An 11,872-nucleotide genomic window follows, 5' to 3' on the forward strand; every position below is an offset into this window, starting at 1 on the left:
GGAGTCAGGGAAGTATTGGTTTCTAGGCATCCGTGTATGGCAATATGCATGAAGTGTTGCCAACTTGGGTGTAGTAGTCCATTCCTGCCTTGTTTTAAAGAATAAACAGAGTCTGGGTAATTTATAAAAGAAAAGAGGTGTAATTGGCTCACAGTTCTGCAGGCTGTACAGGAAGTATGATGCCAGCATCTGCTTCTCAGGAGGCCTCAGGAGGCTTTCAGTCACGGCAGAGGGTTAGGGGGAGCAGGTGTCTCACATGGTGGAAGCAGGAATGAGAGACTGAGGAGGGGCTACACACTTTTAAATTAACAGATCTCATGAGGACACACTCACTATCACAAGGACAGTACCAAGGGGAATGGGGCTAAATCATTCATGAAAAATCCACCACAAGATCCAATCACCTCCCACCAGGCCCCACAGCCAACCTTGGGAATCACATTTCAACATGAGATTTGCAGCATATCCAGACCATATCACTGGGCATGTCACCTGAGCCTTGGGGTTCAGAGTGTTTACTGAGGCTCCATTGTGATTGATTAATTGTCTATGTGGCTGATCATTCTCCAGTCTCACTGGAGGTCTACCAATACCATGGAACCTGAATCCCATTGTTACTAATGGATGTGGCTACCCTCACTCCAAATCACATTGTTAGACTACCCAGTGTGAACAAGACCCCTACAGAAACAGAGACACTCCTGTCTTTGTTTGGCACACATTCCAAAGGCTTAAATGTCAAGTTTTAGAGTCAACACCAAAGCCCAGATCTCTCCCTGAGCAAGGTTAAATTCTAGCCAACTCCAAAGCACAGACCTCTCCTTGAGCAATGTTGAACTCTTTACCTCCAGGTCTGCAGAAGTGAACAGATGTCCACATCCTAATCCCCATGTGGGAGACAGAATAATGCCCCAAAAGATGCCCACATTTTAATCCCCATGTGGTGGAAAAATAAATGTCCCCAAAGATGTCTGCCTCCTAATCCCCAAGTAATAGAATAATGGCCCCAGAGATGTCCATATCCTAATCCCCATGTGGTAGACAGAGTAATGGCCCCAAAGGTGTCCATGTCCAATGAATATATTGATTTACGTGGTAAAGCAGACTTTGCAGATGAGATTAAGTTTAAAATCTTGAGATGGGGAGATTATTCTGGATTATTTGGGTGGGTTCAATGTAGTCTCAGTGGTTCTTATAGAAGGAAGGCAGGGATTCAGAAAAAGAGAAAGAGATGTGACAAGGAGAGTGGAGGTTGGCATGATGCAAGAAGAAAGAAGGCACCACAAACCAAGGAATACAGCAACCTCTAGAAGCTGGAAAAGGCAAGGAAACAGATTCATCCATGGAGCATCCAGAAGAACCATTCTTGCAGACAGCCTTATTTCAGCCCAGAGAGGCTCAGTTACATTTCTGTTTTGGCCACTGAAATCAAGCCCCTGCCTAAGGCACAATACCTAGGCCAGCAGCCAGAGGAGTCATGGTTTAAGGTCCTCAGTGGTCTGCGAGTGTCACTGTTGGTACCTTTGGCTGTACCTACAGCCAGCAGCTGCAATCCCCAGTCATGGCATAAGATGCCAAAAACTGCAAGGTCACAGGAACATGTAGCCAGAACTTTGCACAGCCTCCATGAGGCTACACAAGAAACCCTGATATTGCAAAACAGCTCAGAGTTCATTGTTTCTCAGCATCCTTGTCAGGGTCTCCTAGATGATGACTTTGAGGCTTTTAAGGAGCAATTCATGCATGCCCCTCCCTACTGGGTTAGGAGCACACTGCAAAGTCTACATGGGGCTTGGGGAGAAAAAAGGACTTCTGTCTATCACTGCTCCAGTTACGCTGGAAAGAGCTTGTCACATGACTCAAGCAGGCTCCCCCTCCTCCTGCACATGAGCCTATGCTATTGGATGGAAGGAAAAGAAGCTCAAAGCTGCCTTCTTTTAAAATCCTTCTCTGACTCAATGATTCCCACCTGGAGGTGGAAGATGCTGAGAGGACACATACCTTTTTTATGGAGGAAGAAAAGGAGAGAGAAGAATGGAGGAAGAGAGAGGGAGAGAAGGAAAGGAAGGAAGAGAGAGAAAAAAGAAGAAAGAGAGAGGGATGAAGGAAGAGAGAGGAAGAAAGGGAGAGGAAGAAGGAAGCAAGGAAGGAAGGAAAGAAGAAGGGAGGGAGGGAGGGAGGGAGGGAAGGAGAGAGAGAGAAAGACTGAGAGAAAGAAAGAAAGAGAAAGGGAAGGAAGGGGAGGGGAGGAGAGGAGAAAAAAGAAAAGAGGAAAGGAAAGAAAAAAATGAAAGGAGGGAGGCAGAGTGAGATAGAGAGTCAGAAAGAGAGAGAAAGAGGAAGAAAGAGAGAGGAAAGGAGAGAATAAGAAGGGGGAAATGGAGAAATATAAATAGGACCAAAAAAAGAAAGAGGGGGGAGGAAGGAGAGTGAAAGAAGGAGGAGGAGAGAGAAAGAAAGAAAAAGAGGAAGCAGAGGGGAGAAAGAGAAGGAAGGAAGAGAAAGAGAGGGAAAGAGGGTGAGAGAGATAGAGGAGCGAATAGAGAGAAGGGTGATATGGAGAAAGAAGAGATTAAGAGAAAGAGGGAGAGCAGACTGAGAAAGAGAGATGAGATAGAGAGATATGAATGGAGGAAGGAAAGGAGAAAGAAAAGAAGAAGGAGGATGAGGAGGAGGAAAGGGAAAGAGAAAGAAAAAAGATGGAGGGAGAAAGAGAAAGCAGGAAAGAGAGCCAGACAGAGAGGAACAAATGGATAAACAGAGGAAGGAAGGGATGGAGAAAGAGAGGAGAAAAGGAGAGAGAGAGAAAGAAGGAGGGAGGGAGGGAGAAAGAGAGAAAGCATGTGCTTGAAGAAAAGTTACAGGACTGGCTATCATTTCCTCCAGAGGCCAAAAAGCTCTCCCCACTCACCACTGAATATATTTGAAAGAACTAGTAAGAGACAAAATAAAATTGCTTTGTGATTACACTCAATGAGTCATGCTTGTTCGACACACCAGTTACATACGCTTTCCCCCTAAGAGCCCTCAAGAAATACCAGTCCTATAATGTAATAGAGTTGGATCTCCAAGAGCTGTTTAGGAGCAAGAACTCAGCTGACAGGATTTCTGGAGAATTTCTCCTGGCTTGTCTCTGATCAAGCAACAACACCAAAAGGCGATTATTAACCCCATTGATGTTGGATTCCCCACTTAGAGAAATGACAGAATGACTCCTGGTTTATCCTCAGTGCTCCTTTTATTTTCAAAGTTCTATCTCTCAGGTGAAGATTAAATTTCTGTATTTTATACTAAACAACTCCAGACTCTAACGGTGTTCGTCTGCCCATGTGTTCAAGATGGGCACGCACATCAGAATATCTTGAACTTGCTGGAAGAAGTTAAGGAGCATTCATGGTCTCCATCCTAGGTGTTCTGGGGGGTCTGGAGGAGGTTGGGGCTATTGCTGCTACAGAGACCATGATTGATTTCATGAGGCTTGTTCTGATTGTTCGTAACAATGGGGTTTGGACAAGAAGATGAAGGTGATGTGACAGGGTTAGATCCTGGAGAAACTCAACTCATTTTGGACAGAGAATGGGTGTAATGTCTCCTGATTGTCTGGACTTGAGAGCAGATGGCAGTCCACACTTGGACTGGCATTATTCAGCACATGTGCCATTACATGTCATTGACCTTAACATGAAACCTCCACCTCTCAGCCCAAATGTCTTACCCAAACCTTTCTGGGTTTGTGGGTTGATGGTATATCTCTTGGTTGACTGGATTGTTGGTATGGTGATTGGGTTTTGCATCTCTGATACTGTCTTCATCTTTTGTCCTCATGGCCTGAATTTTAGGATGAGGTGTTTCACAGTGGGCAGGCCTATGTAGACTTATCCCCAAAAGTCCAAGAAAGCTGAGAAGCCAAAGAGAGAGGCTGACTCATCTAGTTTCTTAGAAAAAGAAAAAAAAAACATTTCATAGGTGCTTAAAAACAGAAGCCATGTTTGTGTCTTGGGTGGCAGAGATATAAGATGGTGGATCTCCATACCATTACCCCCAAATAACCCAAGGCTTATATACCACGGGGTAAGGGGTGTGTAGGATGATTGTTTAAGGGCAGGATTTATGGCAGGAACATGCTCTTACACAAGGAACAGTAGATAGAATAGAAATCTATCTAATAGAACTATCTAATAGAACTAGGGTCAATCAGAAGTCAACATGGTGGATTAGCATTCAAGATGGAGCTACTTTAGCCTCCATGTGAAGATACTTTGATGATGAATGATGCACCTGTTCTAAAACATCGGTGGGCTGACACTTCAGCACTGGCCCTGGTTTTGTCTTCAGGACTGTTAGCAACTGCAGACCTCACAACTATAGGAACAAGCTTCCTACTCAGGTTCTCTGGCTCTCCAGAGCCTCTCTGTTTCTGAACTGTACTGACAATCCCTGATTTTTTACATGAGTTCTTCACTGCTTGCCTCATCCCAGCCATGAGACTTCTGGATAGGCACAACCACGTGATTATATTATCAAAGGCTTGCCTTCCAGCTGAAATAACCTTATAGGAAATTATTTTGACATTTCAATAAAATAAACCCTCTTGAAGAGAAGCCAACACAAATAACCTTTGTATTAAATTCTGCTGTGCTATGGTAAGATAATCATAAAAGTTCACTTCCATTCATTGAAACATTAGGGGAAAAAAGGGGGAAATCTCACAAGAATATAAGCCCATTCAGTTCATGCATTCCTAGAAGGAGAGGTTGAGTTTGCATAGCTTGGCTGTTTCTCAAGTCCAAGTCTAGTCAAGAGGCAGTCTTCATAAACAATGATAGAAAAATTTTCTGGGGAAAGATTCGTTTGGAAAGAAATGGATGATAATTTAAAGGAGGTGATTGAAGCCTTAGTGCAGTGGGCTTTCAATGATGGGTTGTGCAGTGTTTATTTCTTCCTGTTGGTGGAGGAGGGTGATTAAGGGCTTTTCCTACCTCAAGGTGATCAAAGTGGTATTTTCATAAGATTAATCTGGCGGCAGAATGCAGATAGTTCTTAGCCTCCTCACCCATCCTTAGCGTATGTAGGGCACATATGTCCAAGACAGAGAAGTATACAGGCAAAGTAACCCTTTAATCTTATGTCTCAGACTAAACACAACTCAGAGGAAGACAATGTTGGGAAGAGCACCAAGAACTTAAGAAGTTTGCACACATTCCACATCAGCCATCTTTTACATCATCCCTCAGAGCATGAGAGCTCTTTCACTTACTTTTGGCCAAATTAGATACAGTTTACCTTCATAGTATGAGGGCTATATAGAGGCATTTCCCAAAATAAAAGAGTTTATACGTTTGACCCATCCCTGATTGTGTTCAATGCTCTAGTTCATGCTTTGATGGTTTCCTCAGACACAGCTGGATTTATAAACATTCTGAGATGTCCCATAGATAAAGGATTCAACCTTCTTAATCTCAGCTCTTCCACCTAGCACACTTGCTTACAAAATGACATGTAACCTATGAGTTGGCTGAAGCCATGTTGAAAGCCGATTTTTAGGTTCCAAAGCAGAGAATATTACAAGGATGTGCTCATTTTCACTTTGAGACACTGAAAGAGTTGGTGTCTAGGCGGTCTGGGATAATAGCCTAAGCAAGTAATAGTTCTAAGCACATTGTCATTGACCCTTTTATTGGCCATAGACCTCCATGTGGCTGGCCAACTGTAAAGAACACCACCTACCTCAGTGGAAAGCAGGTGAAAGGCAGAAATGCCTCAACCCACTCAACATTAGTAATAGTCAGAATGGAACTGATAGAATAAACCCTGGGTTCACCCCTTAGGGGACAACTTAAGAACTTATCTTCCTTTTATATTTTTCATTCTGTAATGAGATTGCGTTTTGCTAGTCTACCAATACATATGCTATTCATTTTTAATGCAAGAAAAAATACACAGACATACCTAATACAAACACACACATATGTATGCATATATGTGTGTGTATGTATGTGTATGTATATGTGTGTGTGTATGTATTAGGTAAGTGTGTATGTATACATGTGTGTTTTTTCTTGCATTAAAAAAGATAACAATCTTTGACCACAAGATTTTGGGTAAAATATCACTTTATTTTACCTAGTAAAAGAACATGAATGTTCAAAGTTATAACATCAGAATTCTTTGAGGATCAAAGACTTTTTCAGTCCATCAAGCATCCAAGAGTAATTCAATGGGAAAATAGGATTTCTTCCCCTTATGGGGGGTTCCTCAATGGCTGTTTCTTCATTTAAGCGACATTTGGACAGGAATAAAATGGGAAAGTACATGATTCTTCCAAAGTCCCTGAATTTTCAATGCAACCATATTGGAGGTGTTCTTTTCTGAACAATGTTCCCACAACTAGTAAAGCTTTGTCTAATTCAAGTCTGTAAGATAGAGACTATGATACAGGCATTTGATAAATATACACCTGAGTTGGTAGGTTGCAGAAGGAGCTGCTTTGTGCTTTGAATAACTCAATTTGGTGATCCACAGTGGATTCAGTGGCTTATTCCCAGATCCTCACCATGCTTTGTGGTCAGTAAATATGCCCAACCAATTGGTATGGAAATGGCCATGTGGATTTAACTGTAGGACCAAAGCACATGCAGTGAACTTCTTTCATCCTGGAAGAAATTAGATCAATTTCAGCATTGACAATAACATCTGAGCTTGGGTTGCTTGGCTTTCCTGGAATCATGTTCTTTGGTGTGCAAGAAGAGGGTAGATAGATATAATTAGTTTGAAATTTTTAAGGGACTTTGATCAACTTGTACAGCTACGTAACGTGTGTGGGCTTTGTGAAATGTGCTGAGAACTAATTTTTAATTCTTTCAGCAGCACACCTGATTTAGATGTGCTTGTTGTCATGCAAAATTAAAATAAGAAATGTAGAAAAGTTTTAAAAATGAAAATGATAGGGACTCACCTTATTTTGTTTTTTGTTTGTGTGTTTGTTTTTTGAGAAAGAGTCTCGCTCTGTTCCCCTGGGCTGGAGTACAGTGGTGTGATCTCAGCTCACTGCAGCCTCTGTCTTCCAGGTTCAAGCGATTCTCCTGCCTCAGCCTCCCGAGTAGCTGAGATTACAGGCGTGGGCCACCACACCCAGCTAATTTTTGTATTTTTTTGTAGAAACAGGGTTTCACTATGTTGGCCAACCTGGTCTCAAACTCCTGACCTCAAGCGACTCGCCCGCCTTGGCCTCCCAAAGTTCTGGGATTACGGGCGTGAGTCAGCGCACCCAGCCTTTATTTATTTTGTTTCTAAGATGGGAAATGAACCTAAGACTCTTGAAGACATCTACAACATCAATTTTATCAAAATAATTGAGACAATTCAGGTCATAATTTTGAGAAACAATAAAAATGGTCAGACAAATGCTGTCTATGATGAGCGAAAGAGCTCTATGAGTTTTGGAACAATAGTCTGCAAGGTAGGGAGATTTTGTTTCATGCCAGGGGACACTTGGCAGTGTCTGGAGATATTTTTCAGTGTCACAACTGAGTGGTCTCACTGGCACCTGGTGGATGGAGCCCAAGGATGTTGCTCAACACCCTACAGTGCACAGGACACCCCCACCACAGAGAATCATCCACCCCCAAGTGTCAGCAGTGCCAGCTCAACTTAGCATGAAAGACTCTGTGTGCTTATCTGTCTGTTATCTATTTATCTGTCTCTCTATCTTTTTGTCCACCTATCCGTCATCTATCTGTCATCTATATATCTATCCACCTATCATCTATTTGGTCATCTATCTGTCATCATTATTATCTATTTATCTATATATCTGTTGAATATCTATCTATTTATCTATCTGTCCATCTGTATTAGTCCGTTTTCACACTGCTGATAAACACATACCTGAGACTGGGTAAATTATAAAGAAAAAGAAGTTTAATGGACTCACAGTTCCACATAGCTAAGGAGGCCTCACAATCATGGAGGAAGGCAAAAAGCATGTCTTACATAGCAGCAGGCAAGAGAAAGGATGAGAACCAAGAGAAAGGGGTTTCTTCTTATTAAAACATCAGATCTCCTGAGACTTATTCACTATCACAAGAACAATATGGGGGGAACTGCCCCCCGTGATTCAATTATCTCCCACCAGGTCCCTCCCACAACAGGTGGGAATTATGGGTGCTAAAATATAAGATGAGATTTGGGTGGGCACACAGCCAAACCATATCACTATCTATCTATCTATCTATCTATCTATCTATCTATCTATCTATCTATCATCACAATGGTTTCCAACTGCAGTCCACTTTGCCCTCAGGGGACACTGGCAATGCCTGGAGACATTTTCCCTTGGTAGAGGGTTGGTCCTGGCATCTGGTGGGTGGAGCTCAGGGACGCTGCTCAACACTATAGAACACACAAGGATGCCCCACCAGAGAATTATGCAGCCCCAAATGTCAACAGTGCCAAAGCTGACACTGCTGCTCTGATGGCACTGCTACTCTGTTATAGAAGCCATGCATGTCTAAAAAGATACACTGTAGAGAGTGGTGGGGAATACAGATGCACAAACAGAGTCAGAAGTCTCTCTGGTTTTATTTTGTGTTTGTTTTGTTTTGCTCCTGCTTGGGAGGAGGGAGTGGAAGAGGGGAGAGAAGCCAAGAATTGGATGCCAGAGATATCCCTAAATGGTGGGGCCAATGACAAATCACCAGTAGTAGAGAGACTAAAAAGAACTTACGGGAAAAGAATATTTTATATCCAATTTTTAGCCATCTGTGTAGATTGGCTATTCGTGTCTCCCTCATTCTCTAAACCTTCTCAGCAAAGTCTGATGCATACAAAGAAGTCTTGGGTGAATTATTTTATTTGATTATTTCTTTACTTAGTCCTTCATTCATCTCTGGAGGAAATAAAAGAGTCAGGATTCATTGACTGATTCAGCAAGGGGCAAAAGAGAGACAGTGCATGGATGCTGGACATATGATCCACAGAATGAACTAACGAACTCAAGACATGTCCCCTTACCCCCATCCATAATTTTTATTTACTGGAGTCCTGAGAAAAGTATCCACTGTTCGTCATTCACAGAATGGGGCTTTGAGTGGAACTTATCCAGAACTTAATATGAACACACCTGGAATGTTCATCAGAGCATCTCTTCTCCAAATATGACATCATGGGAGTGAATGAAGCAAACCATTTTCTTGGCTACTTGGCTTGTAGGTCATCTTGTCTCATACCTGGAGAAAAAATGTCAGCCGCGCTCTACGGTGAAGTCTTAAGATAACATCTCTTATGTAGAAGATGTGAGTTTGCCTTCCAGCTAAAATAACCTTATAGGAAATTGTTTTGATATTTCAATAAATAAGCTCTTTGAATAAGAGCCAATACAAATAACGTTTATATTAAATTCTGCTGGTCTATGGTAGAAGTTTAATCATAGGAGGTTACTTCCATACATTGAATAGTAAGAAAAAATATTAAAAATTCTATAAGAACATAATAAAGCTCATTCAACTCATTCATATCTAGAAGGAGAGCTTGAATTCATATAAGTTGGCCTTTTCCCAGGTCCTAGGCTAGTCCTCAAATCCAGCCTGCATTTTGTTTACCCCCACTGCTACTAGAAAAAACATCTGGCAGATTTAGAATATGAATAACATCAGAGATGACCAGAGAAAATCTGCTGGCCATAACAAATTGAGAACGAGCTATAAATTACAAGTTCGTGTCAATTTTCATTTCCTAAGGGCAGCTTTCATAAAAGGCATTATTTCATCCCATTAAGAGCTTGGGATGACATGAATGCATCCCATAAATCCCTTACAATAATTTGACCCCATTTTATTTATAGCCACAAACATTTCTTCAGCAGAATTTCAGAACTTTATTTGGAAAGACAAATTCTGATATAAATTGAAATTCACTGAAACATTCATATATACACATACATACATATATACACATATACATACTGTTTAATATAGATACTGTTTTTATATATGCTGTTTTACCTATATATATAACCCTACAGTTCCATGTTGTGTGTGTGTGTGTGTGTAGAGAGAGCATGCCGCATGTATATGTGTGTGTATATATATGTGTGTATAAATAGTACATATGTGTGTGTTTATAGTGTACATATATGTGTGTATGTATAGTACATATATATGTATGTCTATATATGATACATATGTGCATATGTGTGTCATATATAGTACACACATCTATATATGTGTGTGCTACATGGTACAAATATACTTGTATGTGTATATGCATGTGCATATATAGTGCACATGTTTGTGTATATGTATATATAAAGTAATATATTTGTGCATATATAGTGCATATGTATGTGTGTATGTATACCTAAAGTAATATATATGGGTGCATGTGTGTGTGCATATGTATGCAGCATATGTGCATATATACACACACATAGAAATATGCAAACACACACATGCACCCATATATGTTATTTTATATATATACACATATACATATGTACTATATACACAGTATAACAATATATGTGTCATATATAACAGTATATCTGTGTCTGTATATGTGTATATAGCATATGTATGTATATATCATATGTATGTATATATTAGTACATGTGTGTATATAAAGTACATATATGTGTACATAAGTGTGTGTGCTTATATAGACTACATTATATGTGTATATATGGGTTTATATAAAGTACTTGTGTATATATGTATTTATATATAAAGTACATATGTGTGTGTATCATACATATATGTATATATGCACATAGAGTACACTTGTGTATATATTAGTACATATCTGTGTATATATACAATACATATATGTGTGCATATGTATGTGTGTATGTATAAAGTACTTATATATGTATATATGTGTGTATCTATAGTGTACCTATGTGTGTGTGTATGCCTGTGTATATACATATACAGACATGTATATATATAGATATATGTATATGTGTGTGTGTGCATATGAACAAAATATCAACATTATGGAATATTATGGGGCAATAGACCTGGGTTCTGGTCCCGTCTTTGATTTTGAGGCAAATTTTCGTGTAGTCCACGACTAATAATAAAATACACATTTATCGTCATCCAAGGAGCAACACAGTGTTCAGCTCTTCACAATCCCACACATTTTCACAGTTTGAGTTTTACTGAAAGCTGAAGTTGGGATCTGTTCACTTGTGTTTAATCTGCTTCCACAACATCCGATCCAAACTTCACATGCTTTCAGTGAATCAAGACAAGTAAAGGGACATAGGCCTGTCGGGTTTCTGAGAGCCGAGCGGCCCCTCAGAGGCACCCACTGGAAGACTGGATGGCCTGTGTCTCCTCAGGGTCTGACTCAGCAGGGCTGGTGACGCTTCCCCTCTCTAGTGTGATAAATTGAGCTAAGAGGTTGCTTTATGTTTGCTGCTCATGGAAGTGAAATCATGCTTATTTTTGGTTCCTGTTTCAATGAAATGTCATTTTCAATCACATTTCTAATTGAATTTTATTGTCTTGTTTTTTTGCTCCCCCAAGAAAAAGACCATGAAAGCCAGAATATATGTATGTAAAAATACATATATTCAAACCTAACCTCAAAGAATATTGTAAAAGCTGAGGTCACAAAGAAGAGAAAAAAAGTGTTTCTATTTTTCAGTATTTCAGAATCTAGTTGGAAAAAGTGGTGTTTATACAACCAATAAGGAATCAAAGACTTTAAGGTCAGTGAGAGGGGTCATGAACAGACACCATGGGAGTGGAGAGGTGTGAGAGATGAATTCTGATTTAGGGAAATTAAGAGACATTTTAGGAGGAGCTTGCATTAACTAAGGCTCTAAAGTCGGATTAAAAATTTACATAATAAAAAATAAACCAGAGGC

Source organism: Macaca thibetana, chromosome X, assembly GCF_024542745.1.
Source record: "Macaca thibetana thibetana isolate TM-01 chromosome X, ASM2454274v1, whole genome shotgun sequence".
Taxonomy (NCBI): Eukaryota; Metazoa; Chordata; class Mammalia; order Primates; family Cercopithecidae; genus Macaca; species Macaca thibetana.